The sequence below is a fragment of the Narcine bancroftii genome, chromosome 4, assembly GCF_036971445.1.
Source record: "Narcine bancroftii isolate sNarBan1 chromosome 4, sNarBan1.hap1, whole genome shotgun sequence".
NCBI classification, from domain to species: Eukaryota; Metazoa; Chordata; class Chondrichthyes; order Torpediniformes; family Narcinidae; genus Narcine; species Narcine bancroftii.
Genome location: NC_091472.1, coordinates 221246435 through 221271880, shown reverse-complemented (window position 1 = coordinate 221271880; position 25446 = coordinate 221246435). Strand labels below are relative to the sequence as shown.

Below are 25446 nucleotides of genomic sequence, written 5' to 3'. Positions count from 1 at the left end.
AGACTACAAATCCATCCAGCTGGTCTCCTATTGGCGGAGACCGGGAGGTTTGAGCTAGTGGAGTTGTTCTAGTGAACCGGTGCGGACTCGAAAGGTCAACCTGGCCTGTTTCCGCTCACTAAATGGTTATATGGTTATATGGTTAAACCCTGCAGCACAGAGGATCAAACAGCTAGTTCCTACTGAAAATATTGCCTTCCCCTTGAGAGCATACACCAACCGCACTGGTTAACCCAAAGCACTTGTTTAGCATCATAGACTTGCATGTGAAGCTCTACTATAAAGTTCAAAAATGTTTAAAAATTCACCGTTAAAATTTCATGAAGTTGAAAATTCATGCCAATGATATTGTAGCTGGGCTACCTGTATTTCAAACAAAGGGTTACACTGCTCCTTGCATTTCACCCCTCCCTCTGTATCATTTCCCTTTATTAACATCCTTTTGGATTGAGAATGACTTAATTTCACCCAAGCACGTCATACAGTTAAATGGTCAGTTAATTTTATTCTACCATCTAAATAGCAACCCAATACAGTTCAACAAAAGATATCAGTTATTCTGTTGAATATGCAGGAAATTCAAAAGTTGATAATCTATAAACTCGATTACTGAGTAATCTTGTTGAATAATGAACAGTTACACAGCAGAGTATTACAGATTTAGAACTCCAAAGGTAATTGATAAATAGAATTAATGGCAATAAACAGTTACTTGAGACACATTATTGAGCTAGTTTTTAAGGAGATGTAACCCATGAATTAAAACCTCTGGTTTTAGTTCAATATCATGTCACAAAGAAGGCTCGCCAGCAGCTATACTTTGTGAGGTGTTTGAGGAGATTCAATATGGCAACGAAGTCTCTCAAAAACTACAGTGGAAAGCATTCTGTCTGGTTGCATCACTGTCTGATTCAGAGGTGCTGACATTCATGACAAGAAAAAACTTCAGAGGGTTGTTAATTTGACCTGTGACATCATGAGGACTAGACTTAACTCTATCAAAGATGTCTACATGAGGCAGTGTCTTAAGAAAGCATCCTCTATCTTCAAGGACCCCCACCACTCAGGTCATGCCCTCTTCATTCTACTAACCTTGAGAAAAAGGTACAGGAGCCTGAAGACGAGCGCTCAACAGCACAAGGACAGCTTCTTCCTCACTGCCATCAGATTCCCGAATGAACCAAAGACATTGCCTTATTTTGACTTTTTGTGCACTATTTTTATTTATTATTGTAAGGTGATTTATATAAATGTTTACATTGTGATGCCACAAAACAACACATTTCATGACTTGTTCATGACAATAAATTCTGATTCTGATTTTTATTGCTATAACAATCTTTCAGTTTAAAATATCACATCGATAGGGTGAATGCTATGCTAAATTATAAACTAAAAACTGCCTCAGTGTCGTTAGTTTTTTGATATTAATTACCCTAAGTGATACTTTAGTATGATGTTTATTTTATATTTAGTTTCCAAGGAGAGAAAATTTGATATTTTTATCTCATTGTTGAGTAATTTTACCCCCTCCATAAATCTTCGTCCGCGAAGCCAAGCCAAAGAAAAAGAAATGAGTAACAAATAGGTGATGTCCTCCATTTAAGTTCTTGAATATGCACTTAACATTCAATTAAATACTTATTAAGTATGGTTACTGTTGAATTTTAGGAGTGCTACTGTATGGGAACATTTCAGTGTTTTTTCCAGTTTGTCGCTATTTATTGCCCAACCACTTCCTGAAGCTATTGTTTTTCTTGGGTGTAGTAGTTTCTTGTCTTGTGTAGCAAGGATTAGCAATTTAGGTACATTGATGCATGGAATGTTAGCAACAATGTTATCTCTGTAAAATCTAAATCCATTGGAAGGATAGAACCAACATGAGGATCAACCCCCAGGTCAAAGTCCTCAAGATTTGTTTACTTATTGTAGCTCCACTTTTTTAAAGAAAAAGTAGAGAGAAAATTGTGAATTCCTCAGTGGTAAGCCTAACATTGGACGTGGTAAAGCATGAATTCATTATAATAGATGCAATAATGACACATGAAAAATGATTTCAGAGGTAGGTGGAGGAGCAGGTAGTGTTGATGAAACAGGGAGGCCGCAAAAGGACTTGAACAGGTTAGGAAAATGGGCAGAGAAGTGGGCAAATGAAATACAATGTTGGAATGTGTACGGGCATACACATTGGTAGAAAAAAATAAACAGGCAGACTATTTTCTAAATGGAGGGAAAAGTGAAAATAGCCTGATGCAAGGGGTCCTCATGCAGGAAAGCCTAAAGGTAAACTTGCAGGTTGAGTCAGTGGTGAAGAATGCAAGTGTGATGATGGCATTCATTTCAAGAGGAATAGAATATAACAGAATGGATGTGATATTGAGGCTTTATAAGGCACTGGTGACATCTTGCAGAGTATTATGAACAGTTTTGGGCTTGTCATTTAAGAAAGGATGTGCTGAGGTTGGAGAGGGATCAGAGGAGGTTAACAAGGATGATTCCAGGAATGAAGGGGTTATCATATGAGGAATGTTTGACAGCTCTTGGCCTGTACTTGTCGGAATTTAGGAGAATGAGGGAGATCTCATTGAAATATTTTAAATGTTGAAAGTAATGGACAGAGTATATCAGTGGGTCTCAACCTTTTTCTCTCCACTCACATACCACTTTAAATAATCCCTATGCCATAAGTGCTCTGAGATTAGAAAGGGATTGCTTAAGGTGGTATGTGAGTCAGGAAAGGAAAGTTGAGAACCACTGGAGTAGATGTAGAAAGATTGTTTCCTATGGTGGGAGATCCAGGACAAGAGGGCACAACTTAAGGATTGAAGGGTGTTAGAACAGAGATATGGAGGCATTTCTATAGCCAGAGTTGTAAATCTGTAGAATTTGTTGCCAGAGGAGGTTGTGGAGGCCAAGTCGTTGGGTATATTTAAGGCAGAGATTAATAGGTTCTTGATTAGCCAGGGCATCAAAGGTTATGGGAAGAAAGCCAAGCAGTGGGGCTGAGTGGAAAAATGGATCAACTCAAGATTTAAATAGTGGGCCATACTTGATAGGCAGAATGGCCTTTTTCTGCTTTTATGTCTTATAGTCTTCTTTGGCTTGGCTTCGCGGACAAAGATTAATGGAGGGGTAATGTCCACGTCAGCTGCAGGCTTGTTTGTGGCTGACGTCCGATCCGGGACAGGTAGACACGGTTGCAGCGGTTGCAAGGGAAAATTAGTTGGTTGGGGTTGGGTGTTGGGTTTTTCCTCCTTTGTCTTTTGTCAGTGACGTGGGCTCTGCGGTCTTCTTCAAAGGAGGTTGATGCCCGCCGAACTGAGAGGCGCCAAGATGCACGGTTTGAGGCGATATCAGCCCATTGGCGGTGGTCAACGTGGCAGGGACCAAGAGATTTCTTTAGGCAGTCCTTGTACCTCTTCTTTGGTGCACCTCTGTCTCGGTGGCTAGTGGAGAGCTCGCCATATAACACAATCTTGGGAAGGCGATGGTCCTCCATTCTGGAAACGTGACCTACTCAATGCAGTTGGATCTTCAGCAGCGTGGATTCGATGCTGTCGGCCTCTGCCATCTCGAGTACTTCGATGTTGGTGATGAAGTCGCTCCAATGAATGAATGATGATGATGAGCGGAGACAACGCTGGTGGAAGCGTTCTAGGAGCCGTAGGTAATGCCGGTAGAGGACCCATGATTCGGAGCCGAACAGGAGTGTGGGTATGAGAACGGCTCTGTATACGCTAATCTTTGTGAGGTTTTTCAGTTGGTTGTTTTTCCAGACTCTTTTGTGTAGTCTTCCAAAGGCGCTATTTGCCTTGGCGAGTCTGTTGTCAATCTCGTTGTCGATCTTTGCATCCAATGAAATGGTGCAGCCGAGATAGGTAAACTGGTTGACCGTTTTGAGTTTTGTGTGCCCGATGGAGTTGTGGGGGGACTGGTAGTCATGGTGGGGAGCTGGCTGATGGAGGACCTCAGTTTTCTTCAGGCTGACTTCCAGGCCAAACATTTTGGCAGTTTCTGCAAAACAGGACGTCAAGCGCTGAAGAGATGGCTCTGAATGGGCAACTAAAGCGGCATCGTCTGCAAAGAGTAGTTCACGGACAAGTTTCTCTTGTGTCTTGGTGTGAGCTTGCAGGTGCCTCAGATTGAAGAGACTGCCATCCGTGCGGTACCGGATGTAAACAGCGTCTTCACTGTTGAGGTCTTTCATGGCTTGGTTCAGCATCATGCTGAAGAAGATTGAAAAGAGGGTTGGTGCAAGAACGCAGCCTTGCTTCACGCCATTGTTAATGGAGAAGGGTTCAGCGAGCTCATTGCTGTATCTGCCCCGACCTTGTTGGTTTTCGTGCAGTTGCATAACCATGTTGAGGAACTTTGGGAGGCATCCGAGGCGCTCTAGTATTTGCCAAAGCCCTTTCCTACTCACGGTGTCGAAGGCTTTGGTGAGGTCAACAAAGGTGATGTAGAGTCTTTTGTTTTGTTCTCTGCACTTTTCTTGGAGCTGTCTGAGGGCAAAGACCATGTAAGTAGTTCCTCTGTTTGCGCAAAAGCCACACTGTGATTCTGGGAGAACATTTTCGGCGACACTAGGTATTATTCTATTCTTATGGTCTTAACGTGAGGAAAATTCCACAGAAGGGAATCTTGGTTTGACAAATGTATTGAGATTTTTGTTTGAAGATGTAAATATCAAGACGAGCAACTACAGATTCCAAAGGTGATCAAAAGCTTAGAAGTAAGTCTAGGTCTCTTATACCTGGACCAAAGAAGAAATTAAACATACCTGAGTAATCATAAACACCTGTGAAGCCAAATGTCCCAAACATTATAGTGCCCTGAAATGGGGGAACTATGTATAAAACGTGTTGTAATTTCTACAAGGTCAAACCAAAATGTATAGAAATAACCTTGAATAAAATGTGGAATGTGCTCTTTAACCACATGTGAATTGTTTGATTGCAAATTGAAAACTGTGGGTCACAGGGGCAATAAAGGAAAAAAAGTGCCTTTGTCCCAAACATTATGGAGGGCACTGTTTGTGGATAGTAAATGGATTTTGTCAAGTACAGGCAAATGGGACTAGTTTTGGAAGACACCTTGGAGAAGGTACGATGAAGGGCCTGCTTCCATGTTGTATAGTGGTGGGGGAAGGGGGGCAAACTTTTACTTTGCATGGGCCACACTTACTGTGTGTGGGCCACAAGATGATTGAATGGCGGGCCGCAGTTATTTTTTGGCAACATTAGACTGGGGGGGTGGTGGTGTCGGACTGGGGTGGGGGGGCATTGATCTGGGGAAATGTGGCAGCAGCGGTGCTGGTGAGTGGGTGGTGGCAGCGCTGTACAGATGCATTTAGATCGTAGGCCAGATCTGGAGGCCTGCAAGCTGGATAAATTTAAATTTGCAGGCCGTAGGTTTCCCCGCATTGTATATGTGGAGGGAAGGATGTAAGAGCATGTTGCAAGCCTCCTTGTGGGGGGGGGGGGGGGGGGGGAAGCATTCCAATTTGCATACACCGGCTCATTTAAAGTGGAGGAAAAGCATTTGGAAGGATATTGAGTATCTCAAGTCCTTGCTTTGGCAGGTCCCACAATTCCAGCATAAATGGTAGAAGATACTTAACTGGCAAATTATCCACCAACCTGCTTGTCCCATCAGGCATCTCCTGCCCCATCTTGGAAGAGTCTGCATTTTACATTTTGGAATTATTGGCCTCCCGGAACCCATAAAACCAGATTAGAAATAAGTTATTCTCAATCAAGGGACCACCTAAGAAAACATTCTGAGGTGATCCATAGGTGCATGGTGGTACACAGCCTATGATCACATCACCTAAGGAAATATAAGGATGGATGACATACAGTACAACTCCATTTACCCAAAATAGTTGGGACTGGCCTATGTCGTATAAATGTTTTTTTTCTCGGAGAACCGATCATTTTTTTAAAAACAGCCCAGTAGCAACAGCAAATCACTTGTAACAGTACAACAAAGGAAAACTTTTAAAGCATTAAAATGTTTAATTCTCACCAAAAAAAATTCTGGCTGAAGCCGCTCACCGACACCTCCCCACCAAGGTCCTGCTCCTGCTGGGAGTCCGATGCCCTCCTGCCACTGGGAGCCCGATGTCCCTGCTGCTGCTGGCAGCCTGATGTCCGCAGTTAGTTTGGCTCCGAAAAATTTTGGATAAATGAGGATTTCTGATTTGTTTCAGATATTTAAAAAAAAATTTGGATAAATGAGGATTTTGGAGAATCTGATTTTGGATAATCACAATTTTAACTGTAATTGCCATAGGATATGAGCAGTAGCATTTAGATTCAGAGCCAGCCAGAGTAACGAGACTATGAGTGTGCTGGAATTGTAAAGCTATGAGTAAGAGTTTCAGCAACAAATCAGTTGAGACTGGGCACAATGCTAGACATGTAAAAAAGACTCTTGTTTTACATATTGATATGTGGTCTGAAATTAGATGATCAATCATTTGAATTTATTCATCACATTGATTAAGCCACAGTTGGAATAAATAGAACTTGCATTCATAAAGTGCATTTTCATGAATGCAGGCCATCCCAAAGCCCTTATTTATTAAGGGAATACTTTGACAATGTCATTGTAATGTGCTTTTCAGTTTTCTCTCGGCATTCTTTCACTAACTGGAATAAAATATGACTTATCAATTTTTATGAAGTAAGGGATTTGTGTTGAGGCTAAATCAGCTGAAGATAGATCTAATGCAATTTTTGAAGAATAAAGTTAGAAGTTATTTCCACCAGCAGTTGCATGTGATGAAAAGAAAATAAGGCAACACTCGTATATTAGGGAAAATTTAAAAATATTTACATTGGAGGATGTAGTTTTAGGATTTTTTTTTATCTTTGGGGGAGGGTTACTGAATCATTAAAATTAATTGAGTTTTCAAGGAACAACTGATGGAAGACCTGAGAAGTTCATAGAATTATGATAGACAGTAGCCATAGAAATTAGCCTAGACAGTGTTATATGGTATTTAAAATAATATTTTAAAATTTAATTACCAATATAACACTTCAACTAATTTATCTAATTATCCAAACTTGTCAAAAACTAACTACTTAAACCCCAACTATGCGCGAATATACTTATGTGTGTGTGGAATATCCAAACCACTACAGCTCAGGTACACTTCTCGAAAGGCAGTTCAAAGTTAATTTTCAGAAAATCCAGTGTTGAAACATAGGCTTGAAATTAATACAAAAAAGTTCACAAAGTAGGTGGGAGAGACCAGGGTGACAGGCTGTTTATCCTTGTTGAAATGCTTTCAAAGAAATGTCCTTTTCAGACAAGCGGCAATCAAAATGAGTGCGTGATTCTTACAAGGTTCAATTTACCCTTTCTAGGGTCAGCAGAATCACAGTATTGTCTATCACCACATGAGGCCCTTCAGCACAGTATCCCTTCAAAGGATGCTTCACCAAGTGCTATCTCCTCAAAATGGCTCCTACACATTCACTTATTTCACGGAGAAATCAGACAAATTGTTTATGACCACATGAGGCTCTTCAGCCCAGTATCCCTTCAAAAGATGGTTCTTCAAGTGCTGCTTCCTTAAAATGGCCCCTAAGCAAACTACTGCCTTTAATCTGTTGGTCACATGGTTCCTGCACCTGCACTTCAAATGTATCCAATTTAGTACATGCTGTCCTCAGCCTGCTAGTTCATAGTCAAACTACCAAAAGAGGCATAAGAGTTTTTTTTAATGGTTCAAAGCTGCATTAAAGTCAGCTCAAGGAAACAAAAAGGTGAATTTACCTTTTTATGGAGAAGACCTTAAAGGTTGATCCAGTGTTGCTTTCAACTCAGCAGCGTCAAGAGCCATTTTCCTGAGCTGAGGGAGTTGAGGTAAGTGGCGCAGTAGCACCGCCCATCGCTGTGACGTCAAACATATGCTCCGAAAAGGGAAAACAGCTTATAGCCGAAATGGTGACTGAAGAGTAGGTGAGAGCGCTGGTGGAGATCTGTTCAAGCAGTTTTAGAACTCAGGCAGATCTCCTGCGCAATGTAATTAGCTATATTAACTATATGATTTTTTAAAAATCGTTTTCCTGGGCCCTGGGCTGATGTTGTCATCGCGACGTCATCAGCCCATCCCTTTGCAGCTACTTTCAGTGTCATTGCCTTCATGGAGGAGGTGGAGCAATGTCATTCCTCCTCTGAGCATATCCCCAGGTGGATCAGAGATCACCTGCTGAATCCACCCTCAGAGCTTTCTTCACGGTAAGTGAAGTAATGTGAAGGTAGAGAATAATCCACCTTTACATTTGCTTTTTTTTCCACTATAAAAAGGCCTGTTGATAGGTAGAATAGGATCCCCTAGGACTCTTCCCAAAGTTTATGGGCACCCTTCTCCGTGAAGTATCCGTTTTGATTACTTCCATGCTTCTCTCCTACCAACTACCAAAAAAACATAAAAAGTATTTATATTACATGAGGTGAAAAGAAAACAAGACTTTCACTTAAATATTATGGGCCCCAGGAGGCCATAGGGAATGGCTGTCCTAGAGGACAGAGGTGAGCAGGCAATTGTTTTTACACAGAAAGTGGTAGGTGTCTGGAGTGGGCTACCAGGAATACAGGTGGAAGCAGATATGATAGTAATATTTAAGAGGTTTTTAGATGGACACACAAATATGCAAGGAATGGAGAAACATGGATAATGTGCAGACAGAAGAGATTAGTTTGGCACTGGCAATGAGGGCTAAAGGACCTATTCCTATGCTGTACAGTTCCATGTTCTAATATGATACTGGAAAAAGGCAGGTGATTGCTCATATTTGCACAAATATCAGCACAGATTTATTAGATCTTTTGTTCCTTTAAATCATCTAACTAATTTCTGGTTTGTCAAAATATAATTACACCATTTATACCTTTTCTCTGTAATTTCTCACAGATGTAAGCAACTTTAATAAAATACCATAATATTTTGGGTTAAAAATACCAACAAATATGCTCATGATCTTTATTCTTATTGCAAAGTTAACATTAAAATAAGAAGCAGAGCATCTTATAAATGAGAAAAGGTATTAAATGGTCTGACATTCACGAAAATAACAGAAGCTAATTGTTAACTTGCCTGTGCGTTTGTCTGTTTTCAATACTCATTTTCAAATTGAATGTTGCTTTTACTTAAGGTTTTTTTTCTCATGTGGCACTCAATCAACTGGGAACTGAATCAACTGGAAATTCAAATAACCGGCAAAATAAAAGGAAATAATTTTTTTTTAGAAAGAAATAATAAAGAAAGTTTAAAGAAAAAAGCTGTTTGAATAGATTTCAATAAATTCAAGTTTGAATAAAATGGCGTTGCCTAGGGTAAAGAGCTGGCTGATGCTGGTCACCCCTGAGGTGACTAGAATATTTATCTTCATTATTATTTTATTAAGTATATTAGTAAGGGTTTATCTGTAAAATTGGGGGAGGGGGTTAATTATGATGGCGACATGGTTACAGCGCTCGTAACCAGGGTTCAAATTTAAAGGAAGGTGCACTGAGGACCTGACTGGACACTTGTGGGGAGGTGAGTTGGGTTGCACCAAGGGCCTGATTGGGACACTTGGTGTAGTGGTGAGTTGGGATGTCAGTGCGGGGAAGGTGTGCCGAGGGCTTGACCAGGATACTGGTGTGGACGTAAGTTGGGTTGCGCTGAGGCCCTGCCCAGGACACCAGGATGAAGAGCCCGTTGATGTTGCTCGACGCTGGGTTCAACTATCCCAAAGTGTCTCCTATCTCTACCTAGTAAGAGTCTATAGCCCTTTCACATTGGCTTGTGAACCCAGTAATTAACTGGAAATTTACTGGTTCACGTGCCAGTGTGACCACTCCTGAACCAGTTCGGTATGGTGGCTCCCAATTGATCCGAGAATTAACTGCCTAGGGAGGGTGTATCATTGCTGATCCGTTTTGAATTGGCTCTCATGTGAATAGGCGATTCGGTATGCCTTGTCCCATTAGTGATGCACTGATGATGTTCGTGCATGTGTGGGAGGTTCTTAAGGAGGCAGGGAATCGAAAGACCAAAATATATGTTTTTACACTGCATTTGTGTGATGTTTTCCATTATGAAGAGCCTTCGATATGCCAGCATTGGTCGTTCACACTGAAATGAACATAGTTGGCATTTTTCTTGGTCAGTGCATCTTTTTACACAGCAAGCTGTATTTGATGGCATGTTAAACTTGCTTGTTTTTCCTAAAAAAATGGCTTAGAAATATTCCCCCAGTTTGATATGCCAGGTTGAAATCAGAGTGATAATGGAGAGTAATATCGTTCCCCTGCACAGGTCATGTTGTTGTGTTGAGAAAGTGTCAGGTCAGTGAGAGATGAGTCTGGACACAAGGGTTTGCCATCAAACGTTACTTTTATTAACACACAACTAATAGAAGAGCGTGGGAAAATCATAGTGTGAATAAAACACAAATGCGCACAATGTATAAAAGAACGTGGAGAAATCTACTGCAAATATTGATCTATAGAAGTAGATTTAAAACTTTTTCTTTCCACTCACATACCACCTTAGTAATCCCTTACTTACCACCACTACCTATCGTTGGAGGCAGGTGGCATCAGACAAAATGAGGACAGACACACAGACAAGCTTGTTCACAATCTGACAGACCCAATGTCAAATCTAGGGCTAGGGCTAGCATTGGGGTAAGAGTTCAATATAGGGTTAGTGTTCGGGTTAGAGTCAGGGTTAGACCACTCTCCCATGCTCGCTATAAAGTGTGTGTGTGTGTGTTATCCCCATTACCATTTTTCCATGCCTGCCTTTTGTAAATAAAACTATTTACTACAAAACTGCGTTCAGAATCCTTGCTTTTGAGACCTATTGAATCTGTTTTCTCACTCACGCACCCTCTCACCCTCATCCCCCACCCCCCAGCATGAGGGGCTGGAGTGAGGTGTGGGTAATCTCCTTATAGAACAAAATATTCACTGCCTGCAAGTACGTAATATGTCATTCAGGACACCACTGGAGTTTGGGCCCTGTTAAATTTGCTATAGAATTGCAATACTGGGTCAGTATGTGAAAGGCCGCACAGAAATGTTTTTTCTTGGTCTGGTATTTCAAAACAGGTCGTTCACACACAAATTTAGTGGTTTGCCAATGTGAAAAGGCCTTATATCTTTATTAGTAGTACCGTAGGTATATTAATTAGGCTTTATCTGTACACTTTGGGGAAAGGGGAGTTAATTCTGATGGCGGCACAGTTAACGTAGCAACTAGTGCAACACTGTTACAGTGCCAGCAACTGGGGTTCAAACTTAAATTTTGTAAGTTAAAGTTAATCGAGAGGAATATAAAATTATTTGCTGATGATGTTTTGATTTATTTGACAGAACCAGTAGGTTTGATACATAAATTATATTTAAGATTGGAGGAATATGGGAAAGTGGCAGGCTATAAAATACATTGGGATAAAAGTGAAATGATGCCTCTCACTAGAGGGGATTTTACTCAGTGTCAAAGAGACACCCAATTTAAATGGCCAGCAAATGGAATAAAATATTTAGGGATACGGGTAGATTCTAATTTATATAAATTGAATTATTCATCTTTACTTTAGAAACTTGGAGAAGATTTGAATAAGTGGATGGCATTGCCAATAACATTACTGGGCAGAGTTAACTGTTAAAATGAATATATTGTGGCGGTGTGAGCAGTGGAAGAAACACAGCCACCACGTTGAGGGTCGTTAACGGCAGTTTATATTCAAATTCAGCACGCCCCTTTAAGGGCAGCATGAGCTCTGTCACCTGATGCATTGTGACATCATAATCACTGCCCAGGGTGCACACTGGAAGGATGCTGGAGTCAGAGATAAACCTTTGACGACGCCATTTCCCCATGGCTGCCCTGCCACGTGGCAATTCAAGCGGGGCTGGTTCGCCATGAGGATGTGCGCTGCCACAATATTTCCTAGAGTACAGTATCTCTTTCAAACATTGCCAATTCTGTTACCACAAAAGTTTTTTCAAGAATTAAATAAATATATGAGAGTTTCTCAGATGATGAGGGCTTCTTTAGATAAATTAATGTGGAAATTTGAATTATTGAGGCCTACAGCTTCCAAATTTAAAATATTATTACAAATGAGGTGTCTTGCTCCATTTTTTGAAGAGGGAGAGAAGTCAACATGGATTAAAATTGATAAAATAGGAGAGAGAATACCAGAAGATTTTATATATAAATGGGAATCAAAATAAATATTGAGTGAGAGGGAAAACCCCTTTCTTGAAACATTTGATTAATACCTGGAATAAGATAAACACTGAATTTGGAATGAGAGGGGTTGCCTCTGACTCAAAATTGACTTATTCCATTTATAATGGATAATCAATTTTTAAATATTTGGTCTCTTATAGCTATATAAAAGATTGTTATAAAGGAGGAAATTTAATGTTATTTGAACAATTAAAACAAAATATGGATACAAAACAATACACTTTTTTGTTATTATCACCTAAGGGCATATTTGAGAGATAAATTGGGTCCAACAATGTCATTACCGAAATGTAGTGATGTGGAGCTGTTTATTTGTAATAGACATATAAAGAAATTTACTTCAGCTATGTACATTTTATTGTAAAAGCGAACTCCTAAGCAGGGGATACATAAGTCCAGACAGAGATGGGAGTCAATTTAAATATTAATAAAACATAGTTTCCCCTTGAGAATATCACATAATTTAATAAATAAATATGATATATTTTTGAAAATTTGGCAACCATTTTTTCAAATTGTGGGAATTAATTTATAGATATTTTCCCTAATCTTCGAAAACTTTGTTAACCTCCTTGGAAGAATTAAAAAATGTAAATGGTTAGAACTGTGAGGTGGGTGGTACCTTCTTGGCATTTGGGTTTCTTTACTTTCTCTTTTATTTCTTTTGCTTTTTTTGTATCATTATTTCATTTCTTTATTTGGGGATTCTTTTTATAGGGGAGGGGTTTGTACCATCATGTATAATGGAACTGACAGTAATATTTGATGTAAAATACTAAAATAATAGTATTTTCCTATTATTGCATGTATGGATAAAAAAGTATTCAAAAAATATTTGTAAGTTACAGGAATTACTTGGTTAAAATTAACTTTACATAATGTAATACTCAATACTTTTTTTTCAAATTACTTGACATTTTGCCCTGTCGTTTGTCTTTTAAATGTTGTATTCATAATGAAGGTGTATGTAGGCATTGGAAGAGTGAGCATCAAGTTAACTGGAAAATTCGCATTCCTGGTAACCATGATCCCCGTAGTTGCCAAATAATGGGGATTTTACTGTAGTATGTTGGGGCAATGATATAATGGGAAATTGATAAACAATCTCTACATCTCCTTGCCCTCTGAACCCTTGATCCAAAGTAAAATTAATCTTCAGTAAATGACTGCTGATAAAGCCTTGCAATTACTGTGGGAATCTGACAGAAATTCAGAATTTGCTGACCAATCAGGCCGATAAATCACTGTCTCATCGGGTAACCTTGATGGACTCCTGCGTTAGGAGTTAGTATGCAGTAAGAGAGACTGATATGGTTATTTTTGTCTTATTAATTGAAGTGGGCCTGTAATATCAGCATTGCTGTGAGTTGCATTTATTCAGGGTACATCATGTCAATTTATACCGATTATTCATAACGACTTAATTTTCAACTTTCAATGTATTGAATCACGTGGGAGTATTGCTCGATGGATGCAGTAGTCATGGCAAAGTGCCTATTCTTTGTTTGATAGTCTCTAGACAGTATATTTGAGGAGGGTATGACAGTTGAGCCTGATGCTATTCTCAGTCAATATCCACTGACCTGCAATTCGAGCCCTGGTTTTTCATTGTTCACTCGATGGCCATCAAAAGTATGAAACTTGACTGTTTGCCCCCTCAACTCATGTTTTCAGCTGCATTGCTGTTCCCTTAGCAAAAATTCTTGGATCATAATGTATGAAGTTTCTTTCATGCTTAAAAAGTAGCATGCTTAAACAGTTGCCTGTTTATTGCTTCATTTTTGGATATTGCACCATTAAAGAATGAGGCAGACAGAGGTATAATTTCTTTATGCTGAAATGTTTTCCATTATAATGATGGTAATGATAGTTTATTTCATATTCAATGTATGTATGCACCGAAATCCTTGCTGCAGCCGAAATTGATTTGTTTAAAAAAACCACAATAGCATACATTAAATAAAATTTAAAAAATAATAAAAACTAAAGATAGACGATAAATATTCACAGTTACCCCAAAAAGTGGTGTTGCAATAGGGCAGACTTTCCTTTTTGTGGTGTCAGAGTACTTTATGATTAGTGTTGTTAGGGGAGGTTCAAGTCCCTGATAGTCCTCGCAAAGAAACTCTTCTTGAACTAAGAGGTACTGGACTTAGAGATTCTGTTTCTTTTTCCCAAAAGGTAGCAGTGAGGAGGTTATTATTTATTTTAACTGAAGATTGGCAGCAGAAAATAAACTAAATTTTAGATGCTGGAAATCTGGAATAAAATTAGAAACTGTTGGAAACATTTTTAGCAGGTCAGACAGCATTTGTGGAATAAAAAAAATTAAAATAACATTTCAGGTCAAAGACTCCTTGTCAGGAATTACATTGAATGTTTGGATCACACTGTCACTGTTGTGCAATTTGGGCTGAATAGTAGGCCTTGTAGCTTTTCACTTTTGTAGGAAGCATATTTTAGATGGATGATATTTCAAGTTCATGCTTGTTTTAGAGAATGTGAATCAAGAAATCTCATCAACTCTTCAGTTTCTGTCTATTTATCCAAGAAAAGAATGGGCAGAGCAACTCTCGATTTTACCAATGGGGTACTATTGTTGGTCAAGATTCTATCACTCATATACAGATTAAAAACCTTTATTTGGCTGCATCTGTCTTCTGCTGTTGGATATTGTTGACAACTTGGGTAACTGTTCAGCATGCTATTGTTTCTAGTCTCTGCATTGTTTCTAGTCTCTGCATTACATAGGAGGAAATTATTTCTGCAATTTGTGTTCTTTTTACTTTGGCTGCTTTGTAGCAGAATTTTGTATGAAAGAGTATTGAGATGGTTAGCTTCACTTTGTACTGTTCTTATCTGGATTGTATTGAGCATGTAACCTTCAGAGTGCTCATAGCTGACGAGTGCAGTGATTATTTGGTGCCAGAATGATAAGAAAAAAAATTGAGTCCCTGAACTTCAATTAACTTAAATAAAGTGTAATTCTGGTCTATGATAAGAATAAGCTTGTTTAATGCCAAGGTTATACTGTCTTACTGATATCAATTAACAGCACGAACAGAAAAAAAGTAACAAAAGGGGCTTGGGTAAATTAACTGCAGTTATTTTCAGAACAGCATTACATCAGTCATTAAAGCAACCTTCCTGTCACCCTTGAATATAAATGAATACACTGTAATCATGACTTAGGTTGGATTGCATTAAACTGTGACTTAATGATGCAATGAGCAAAGTCATTTCATTTAGAGTTCATTCTTTTTGTGTCTACATTGTGGGAGTGTTGCATCATGATATTATTTTGCTCCAGTTTACTCCTCTGACTGATAACCATGTGCATTTATTATGGTAAGGGTTGATCAGTCACTTGGACCAGATGGAATACACCATCGGGTTCTGAAACAAATAGCTATAGAGATTGTGGATGCATGGATATTGATCTTCCAAAATTCAATAGATTTTGCCATGGTTCCAGGTGACTGGAAAATTGCAAAGGCCACTCTGCTATTTAAAAAGGGAGGCAGCAGAAAGGAAATTATAGACCTACTAGCCTAACATCAGTGGTTGGGAAGTTGTTGGAGTCATTTGTCCAGGATGAGGTTATGGAGTACCTGGAGGTGCTTGGCAAGATAGGCCAAAGTCAACTTAGTTTCCTTAAGGGAAAATCTTGCCTGACAAACCTATGCAATTTTTTGAGGAAACCACAGGTAGGTTAGACAAAGGAGAAGCAGTGGATGTTGTATACATAAAATCCCTATTATCTGGAATTCAAGCAACCGCCAAAAAAATGTGGAAAATAAATGAGTAAAAAAATATGAAAGTTTAAAATTGGCGCAATTGCCATTAGTTCTCAATTCACACAAACACGTGGTGTCAAGCGCTCGGGAAATTCACTTATGTGGCATCTACCAATTCCCATAGGTGCCGGATACCAGGGATTTTCCTGTATTTGGATTTTCAAAAGGACTTCGACAAGGTGCCACACATTAGGCCCTTTAAGGTGGCCTGAACACCCCATTGTAAAGCTGCATATTTTCTCCCCATGCGGCTAAAGACATACTCACCTGAATGCTTCGAAAGTGTCTTCGAGGCACCGACACCAACCCTCCTCTGGGAGGGATAATTGGCAGAGTGCCGGGTTCCACCGAGGCACCTGATTGGCTGATGACTCTATCAACCGGTGACTCAACTCCCTGCTGCCTGACAAACCCCTGCCACACGACCTGACAGACGTACTCCCTGCTCCCTGACAGTCACCTCCCTCCCCTGCTGCCTGACAGTGGTCTCCTCCCCTGCTGCCCGACAGCTGCCCTCTCTGCTGCCTGACAGCCCCCCACCACATGACCTGACAGACACACTCCCCGCTGCCTGAAGCTCCCCTCTCCACTGCCCAACAGCCACCCCCAGCCCCGCTACCTGACAGCCGCCCTGCTGCCTGACAAACCCTGCCCTACTGGGGAGGGGAGGTCAACAGTATGTGGGGGCAGAGTTGGCTGGCGGGGGACGTCGGGGCAGGGGTGGCCAGTGGGGACATTGGGGGGCAGCCGGTGTGGGCTGTCACAGCCCAGCTGGCTGCTCCCTGCGGCTCAAAATGCGGCATAGTAATGGCGGTCTTCCCTACCCATAATCCCCCACACAGCTGGAACTGTGTGGGAAACACAGAGTGCTTCCACCTGTGTGGGGGATTATGGGTAGGGAAGATGGCTATCGCTATGCCGCATATTTATGACGGGTGGCACTGCGGCACTAATCGGCCCGCCTACATCAGATCCGGAGGTGCTCAGAGATGCCTCTGGATATGAATAGGCCCTTTCAGGTGGACCAGGCAACGCTGCAGCAGCCTTTAAGGGCTGCCACCTGAAAGGTGACTCCGCAGGTTAGGATCCACTCCTGCTGCCGCCCTCAAGGCGGAGGGTCCACTTGAAAGAGCCTATAGAACAAGGATGAGATCCCATGGAATTACAGGAAGGATACGAGCACATGGGTTGAACATTGGCTGATGGCAGTAAACAGAAGATGGGGATAAGGGGATGTTATTCTAGTTGGCTACTGGTTACTAGTTGTGTTCTGTAGGGGTCAGTGTTGGGGCCACTTCTTTATACATTCTATGTTAATGATTTGGATTGCAAAATGTGGCTTATAGGTGAAAGGGTAGGTAGTGATGAAATGGAAAGGCTATAGAGAGACTGCGATAGGTAAGGAGAATGGGCAAAAAAGTGGCAAATGAAATATAATGCTGGAAAGTCTATGGTCACACACTTTGGTAGAAGGAATAAAATGGCAGACTACTATTTGGATGGAGAGAAAATTCAAAATTTGGAAGTGCAAAGGGACGTGGGAGTCCTTGTGCAGGATACCCTAAAGAACTTCAGATTGAGTCTGTGGTGAAGAAGACAAATACAATGTTGGCATTCACATAGAGAGGAATAGGATAAGAGGGATGTGATGTTGAGGCTTTATAAGGTATAAGGTATAATCTCCATCGGGCACACAAAACTCAAAACGGTCAATCAGTTTACCTATCTCGGCTGCACCATTTCATCGGATGCAAGGATCGACAACGAGATAGACAACAGACTCGCCAAGGCAAATAGCGCCTTTGGAAGACTACACAAAAGAGTCTGGAAAAACAACCAACTGAAAAACCTCACAAAGATTAGCGTATACAGAGCCGTTGTCATACCCACACTCCTGTTCGGCTCCGAATCATGGGTCCTCTACCGGCATCACCTACGGCTCCTAGAACGCTTCCACCAGCGTTGTCTCCGCTCCATCCTCAACATTCATTGGAGCGCCTTCATCCCTAACATCGAAATACTCGAGATGGCAGAGGCCGACAACATCGAATCCACGTTGCTGAAGATCCAACTGCGCTGGGTAGGTCACGTCTCCAGAATGGAGGACCATCGCCTTCCCAAGATCGTGTTATATGGCGAGCTCTCCCCTGGCCACCGAGACAGAGGTGCACCAAAGAAGAGGTACAAGGACTGCCTAAAGAAATCTCTTGGTCCCTGCCACATTGACCACTGCCAAAGACAACGTCGTGGTGGATGCACTCTCTCTTCTGGCGATCAGTGCTCTTGCCCCCGGCCTTGACTACACACAGTTGGCACAGGCCCAAAAGCTAGACACAGAGATGCAGGTTCTCAGGACCGCCATCTCTGTCCTTGAGCTCCAGGACATTGTTTCCCAACAGCCCGGATGCACTGCTCTGTGATGTTTCCACTGGCTCGCCGCACCCGGTAGTCCCACCACAGTGGAGGTCGAGGGTTTTCAGCTTAGTCCACGATCTAGCCCACCCCTCGGTGAAGACTTCGGTGCTAATGGTGGCAGAATGGTTTGTGTGGCACGGGCTCAAAAAGGAGGTGGCCGAGATGACGAGGAACTGCACCAGGTGCCAGGCCTCCAAGGTCCACCGGCATACGCAGGCCTCAATCCAGCAATTCGACCCGGTGGTGCGGAGATTTCAGCACTTACACGTTGACGTCGTAGGCCCCCTGCCGGTGTCCAGAGATGTGCACTACCTTCCCACAATAGTCAATCGGACCACGAGATGGCCGGAGGTCGTTTCCATCAAAGAGGCTTTCGCAGAGATGTACGCCAGGAACCTAGTCAGTCATTGGATTGCTAGGTTTGGAGTCCCAGCACACATCACCAGTGACAGGGATGCCCAGTTAACCTCCCCGCTCTGGGCTCAGCTGGCGAACCACCTGGGGTTTAAACTCCACCACACCACAGCCTACCACCTACAAGGAAATGGTTTGGTGAGGAGGTTTCATCGTCATATGAAATCCGCCCCGATGGCTCACTTCACCGGCCCAGGCTGGGTAGCCAAACTGCCTTGGCCCCTCCTCGGCATCAGAACAGCACCCAAGGAGAACCTACAGGCGCCTTCTGCGGAACTGGTCTGCAGCATGCCGTTCTCGCTGCCCTGGGAGTTCTTTGGCCCAGAGCCCAATGTCACGACCGAACACGCGAACCTTTTGGCAAATCTCCGTAAGAAACTATCCTCGCTAGACCCCTCGCATCCCTCGCATCATGGCGTCCGGCCGACACATCGTCCCAAAGAGCTGGACTTGGCAGAATTCGTATTTGTTTGGCACGGCCCACATACGGCCATACGAAGGTTCATACAAGGTCGTCCAGCGGTCCGGCAGGACTTTCACTTTGGACATAGGGGGTAAAGACGAACTTTTCACCGTGGACTGTTTGAAGGTGGCATACTTAAACCTATCACGGCTAGTACAGATGGCCATGCCCAAATGCCAGGGCCGCCCACCCAAGCGGCAGGACGCGTAGGTGGTTCTGGGGGGAATTGTGTGGCAGCGCACTCTCTCATGGCAAACCGGCCCCGTGTATAATGCCACGTGGTAGGGCAGCCATGGGAAGATGGCGCTGTCAGGGTTTTCTCCCTGTCTCGTCTCCTCCTCAGCGCACACCTGGGGCAGTGATTATGATGTCACAATGCACGAGGTGACTGAGCTGAATTTGAATAAACACAGTCATTAACGACTTTCAATGTGGTGGCTGAGTCTTTCTTGGCTGGGTCCAGCACTACAATACATGATTTATTTTTAGTGTCATTTTATATGTCTCAGACCATCACAAGCTACACACACAAAAACAAAATCCCATCAGACCAGAGACAACAGTACCTTGGAAAGTAGGGCCTCTTGTGACAACTAGAGACATCAATAACTGTGGCCTTGACGCCATCAAGCACCCACATTTGGAAAACATTACAAGTTTAGTTGGAAGGGGTCACTGGATAACATCCACATGATACTCTGAGAGAATTGAATCAAGGCATTAAAGTAATTTATATATAAATAACATTTCTGAGAATGGCTAGAATCTAATCAAGACATTTGAGCACAGACAAATAATTTCTCATTTAGAAGCTGATTTGTCGTGTTTGGTTTTGGTGAAATGGAGAGTTGCAACAGGGTATGGAGTCCAATTATCACCAAGCTTGTGTTGTACTTGTTAATGCAAAAGTTTTTATACTAGTGTACCTCCAGTTGTGTTGTTCCAATGCAGACATAAACCTTACAAATATGGAAAATTGCTCAGGTTGTTTACAATAAAAAGAACAAATGCAATTGCACTAATTAGTGCCCACTCAATATATTCTCAATCATTATCAAAGGGATGGGTTATCATTGATTGTTCGATTGGTGGCAATTGGTCATAAACTATTTATCAAGGCTAAATCTAAAAGTGCAGATGGTGGAACTCTGAAATAAAACATGCTGGAACTACTCAACAGGCCAAATGACCTTCATGGTAAGAGAAACTGAAGTCGTGTTTCAGATGGAAGACCAGGTATAGGACAGATGGTACCAGTGGCACCAGATTCAAAATTCTTTTCTTGTCATGTTGTAGTACACAAAATGTAATAATACAACAATTCATCAACTTTTGCCTGCCGTAATGGCACGCAAAGGGGTGCCAATGATAGCTGGTGTCCTCAACAATAAGAAAAAGAGAAACAAAAGAGAGTCCCTTCAGAAGCACAGAGTCTATGGATTCACCTCCAGTGCTCCTGCAACCTCCAATGGTAAATCTGAGCTCCCAGTTATGAACCTCCAATACAATCAGGAAGCTTTTCATTCAAAACACAGATGCTGGAGGAAATCAACTCATAGCATTCATAGAAGGTAAAGATAAATAACCGATGTTTTGGGCCTGAGAGGGTTGAGCAAAAAAAGACAGGCGCCAGTTTTAAAGGCTGGGGATAAAAAAGGGGAAGAATGGGAGAGGGAGGAGTGCAGGCCAACAGATAAAAGGTGTTAATTGGTTATGATAAGAGGACGGAGAGAGAGGAAAAGTGAGAATTGACTTTGGATCGGTGAAAGGAGACAAAAAGGGAAGAGAGAGGGAAGAGAGAGAGAAGACATTTGAGGAAAGGAGACATGAGGAAAGATGGTGGATGGGGGTGATGGAGGGATGTGTTCTAAAGCAAACTGGAGAAGTCAATGTCAATGCTATCCAGTTGGAATATGGGGTGTTGTTCCTTCAATTTGCTAGAGGTTTCAGTTTGGCAATGCATGAGACTGTGGACGGATATGTCAGCACTGGGAGAACAAACTCTATTGTGGTGGACAGAGTCAAGGTGCTCAACCCAGCGATCTCCCAGTCTGCGTCCAGTTCTCTGATTTAGGGAATACCACAATGGGAGCACCAAATGCAATAGATGACCCCTTCAGATTCATAAATGAAGTTTTGCTTTACTTGGAAGGACAGTTTGGAGCTCCAAATGTTGGTGAGGGAGGAGGTGTGGCCCAAGTGGAGTATCTCCTACAGTTATTTTGGTAGGTGCCAAGGGGGTGATTGGTGGGGAGGGAGGAATGGATGAAGGAGTCACAGAGGGAGCAGAAGGAGGAGAGGGGAATCTAGTGGTGGAATCACACAGTAGGTGCCAGAAATGGTGGAGAATGATATGTTAGATGTGGAGGCTGGTGGGATGCTAGGTGAGAACAAAATAAATCCTGTCCTTGTTACACATGGGGGAGGCGGGGGCCAGGGCAGATATGCAGGTAATGGAGGATATGCAGGTCTGGTCCAAGTTTATGGTGTTAGAGGGGAAGCTGTGTTGTTTGAAGGAGGAGGACATCTCTAATGATTTGGCATGGAAGATCTCGTCCTCGGCACAGATGTGAAGGAGACAGAGGAATTGAGAGAACAGAATAGAATCCTTGCAGGGGACAGGATATGGAAGAGTTTGTCCCTTGAGTTGGAGACAGAGGGATTGAGAAAAGGGAGAATGTTACTGGAGGTGGACCAGGTGAGTTTGAGGTCAGGGTGGAAGTTAGCAGCAAAGTGAATAAAGTCAACAAGGTCATCATAGATGCATGAAGCAGCATCAAAGTAGTTGTTGATGTAATGGAGGAAGAGACTTGGAGAAAGTGGGATGAGTTAAAAGAGAAGTTATTGAGGGTGAGGACAAGTTCTGCCAGCCAGAGGAGGGTAGTGGTGGAGGGGGAATGGTTGGGCCTGTTGTTGAGAAAGAAAAGATGGGGTTTAAGGTGTTCAGTATTGGGGATGGAGGAGTTTAGTGATTGGATGTTTATGGTAAAGATGAGATGGTTGAGTTCAGGGAACTGAACGTTGTTGAGTGTTGGAACCCATTTAGGAGCCCTTCTTGCCCCTTGACACCCTCTCAAAATGTGATCATGATATCTGGATTCCATGAGCCAATCTCCAGCAACCTGCAGCCTGGTGTAAGCCCTTCAACCATCAGTCTGCCAGAGCATGGTCTGGGCACAACAAAAATATAAAAAAAACACCATCGGCCCCTTAAATAACCTGCTAAAGCCCCTATTATGGCCATTGGCACCATGACCGGGCAGTAGTACCCCACAGAGGAGTCCTATGTCTCCCCTTCCTGGTCTGCTGGGTTCACAACAACATCAGTGCCACTATTTTAGGGGTGGGATTATGAATTGTAAAGTTCAATGTTCATGTCATTGGGTTTTAGACTATCCAAATTGAATATGAGATGCTGTTCTATGTTTGCTTCAGCTTGGAAATGAATGAGGTCTGTGGGATTGTTATGAGAAATTAAAATGGCTGGCAACTGTGAGTTCCAGCCAATACCTGTAGACAGAGCACAGGTGCTTGGCAAATTGATCTCAAATCTGTATTTGCTTTTACCAATGTGGAGAAAGCCACATTGAGAGCATCAAATGTAGTTGATTAGGTTGGAAGAGGTAGTGAATTGATGAATGAGGAGGGAAGAGCAAATCAGGGTGTCATAGAGAGAATGGTCTCTGTGAAAAGTGGAAAGAGGAGGGGAAGATGTGACTGTGAGTCGGATCATGTGTTTGGTGGAAGAGTCGAGGAATGATGTGCTGGACATGGAGGGTGGTGGGGTTAAAAAGTGAGGACCAAGGAAATTATCCTTACTTGAGGAACAGCACAAATCCCTCTGGAACTTGAACAATACATATTCCTGAGAAATAGGAAAGCAGCAGGTGCTGGAAGCTTGAGCAAACAGTGAGCTTTTGGAGGAAATCAGCGGATCAGGCAAGGAAAGATATGATGAGTAAATGTTTTAAGTTGGGACCTTTTATTGAGACTCTTCACCAGGGGTGTCAAACTCAAATTCACGGAGGGCCAAAATTAAAAACTTGGACTAGGTCGAGGGCCGAACTAAATATTTATTGAAAATTTTCAACAACATCTGCATGTTTTCTCTTCTTTCAACATATGTAATGTTAAACTTTTTCTTATTAAAATAAATGTTTAATAATAGTTTTGGATATAAACTCTTTCCAGAAGCATTAACAAATGAGAAATAAAATATTCAATAAATAATATTTCTCTATAGAGGATTTGTCAAATGTTGCTAGTGTGCTGTCGAATAGTAATATCTGAGGGCTATTGAGAATGTGGGAGAATAACATGATTCCTGAAACAATCAAATGGGTGACTGATTGTGGGCATGAACTCTAGCAGGGTTATTTGCCATGCCCTTTTTCCATTGTACAGATATCCTTTGATTTACACACTTTTCAAGTTTTATGCCTAATGAGCTTGTATCCAGGTGCAGGACCATTTTTAACCAGGAATATATTTATCACTGTGACATGAAACTTGGAAGATCGTTTTATCCTGAGATTAAAGTTCATAATACTTACTCAGGCCTGTGTGCGGGAGGGCGGGGTTTGCGGACGATCGGGTTGGACAACGACAGTGCGGGGGCAACGGCTCTCGCTGCAGGGCGGCATCTCAGCGGATCAGCGGCCCCGTCACCGTGAGTCGCGGGTCGGCCTGCGGCAGGGAGGGGGAGTGGGCAACGGTCCTGGCGAGGTCAGGCCCCCCCTGAGTTTCTGCTGGACCCCCCTTTGACCTGCTGAGTTTCTCCAGGATCCCCCTTTGACCTGCTGAGTTTCTCCTGGACCCCCTTTGACCTGTTGAGTTTCTCCTGGACCCCCTTTGACCTGCTGAGTTTCTCCCTTCTGGTGTTTTTACGAGAACCACAGACTTTCGCTCATACATTGATGAGTGGGATCAAGGGCCAAACATTGTCAGGTATCTCTCTGCTGGATAAAGGATACGGTTTAACCCGCTGAGTTTCTCCAGTGTTGGGTTTTCACGAGGTAGAGTCAAAGGGCCGAAGGGCCTGTTTCTGATCTGTAATGTTCTACGGACCCTGCTCTTCTTTCCGTGCCGGTGTCCCAGGACCTTTCCGGGCAGTCTCCGCGCTCAGGACCGCGCTGGGATCCCATTCAGCGGTGGAGGAGCAGGTGAGCGCGGCTAATCCCGATCCAGCCCACGCCACTCCCAAGATTGGCGGGGGGTTCCACCCTACCTGCCCGACCAGCCTCGCTCTCCACGTGTACTCTGGGCACCCGCCGCTGGTCCGGTGGGAAGGCGCAGGGTGGCTGGCGCCCCCATCGCCCGGCGGGGAGCCCCAATCTTCCCTCCGGCGTCCAGACTCCATCTGCAGCTCCAAGAAACGCTGTGCCACTGGGTTCCGGGCGCTGGGAAGCGGCCTTGGCTTCCCCTGACACCGGCCAGGCCGCGCTGTGGTGGGGGGGGGGGGGGTGGGTGGGCGGGGGGACACGACAGCGTGTTTATAAAACCACCCACCACTACTTTTCAAGGACCAGGATTTTTCTCTCTCTCTCACCCTGGGACACAGCGGTTACCGTGTATGCCCTATACTGGCGCGGCGGCCAGCGGGCCACCTCTAATACATTTTTGATATGATCTTGCGGGCCAAATATAATTATATCGCGGGCCAAATTTGGCCAGTGTTTGACATGTGTGCTCTTCACTATATTCCTCTTGGATAGCTTTAAATTTTGGGTAACTCTCACCTTCATCTGGTTCCTCTTTTTCCATTGTTTCTTTACCTACGCCTATTACTTAACTTTTGTCTCTTACTTTCCCATCCCTTCAGAGTGGTTTCTCCCTTCACCTTTTTCTCTATCCTTCACATCTTCTGTCCAATACTGTACCACCTCTTAGCCCTTCCTCAGCTTCTTTTCCCCACCATATCTTTTTACTTTAGTTTCAATAAAGGGTCCTGACCAGAAACATTGGCCATTTCACCCATGGATTCTGCCTGGCCCACTCACTTCCAGCAACAGCTCTTTATTTACACAAGATTAAAGCATCTACAGTTTTTGTGTTTCTCTATCCTTAATTTTTTTTTTGGGGGGGGGGAAGAT

At 42.8% G+C, this 25446-nt stretch overlaps 1 protein-coding gene and 1 long non-coding RNA gene across 5 annotated transcripts in view; one reads left to right on the top strand and one right to left on the bottom strand.

The window, feature by feature from the left end:
- The window catches only part of bmpr2b (bone morphogenetic protein receptor, type II b (serine/threonine kinase)), a 306159-nt gene that overhangs the window by 55686 nt on the left and 225027 nt on the right, over positions 1-25446 (top strand). The window lies entirely within an intron of this gene.
- LOC138760049 (uncharacterized) overlaps positions 1-25446 on the bottom strand; it is a 64058-nt gene that overhangs the window by 15799 nt on the left and 22813 nt on the right. The window contains exon 4 of one of the 2 annotated variants that reach the window (XR_011355356.1): positions 9119-9215. The exons of the other annotated variant lie outside the window; for it this stretch is intronic. This is a non-coding gene — a long non-coding RNA (uncharacterized lncRNA). Of the gene's footprint in view, positions 1-9118; positions 9216-25446 lie in introns of those variants that run through there. 2 annotated transcript variants of the gene reach the window in all.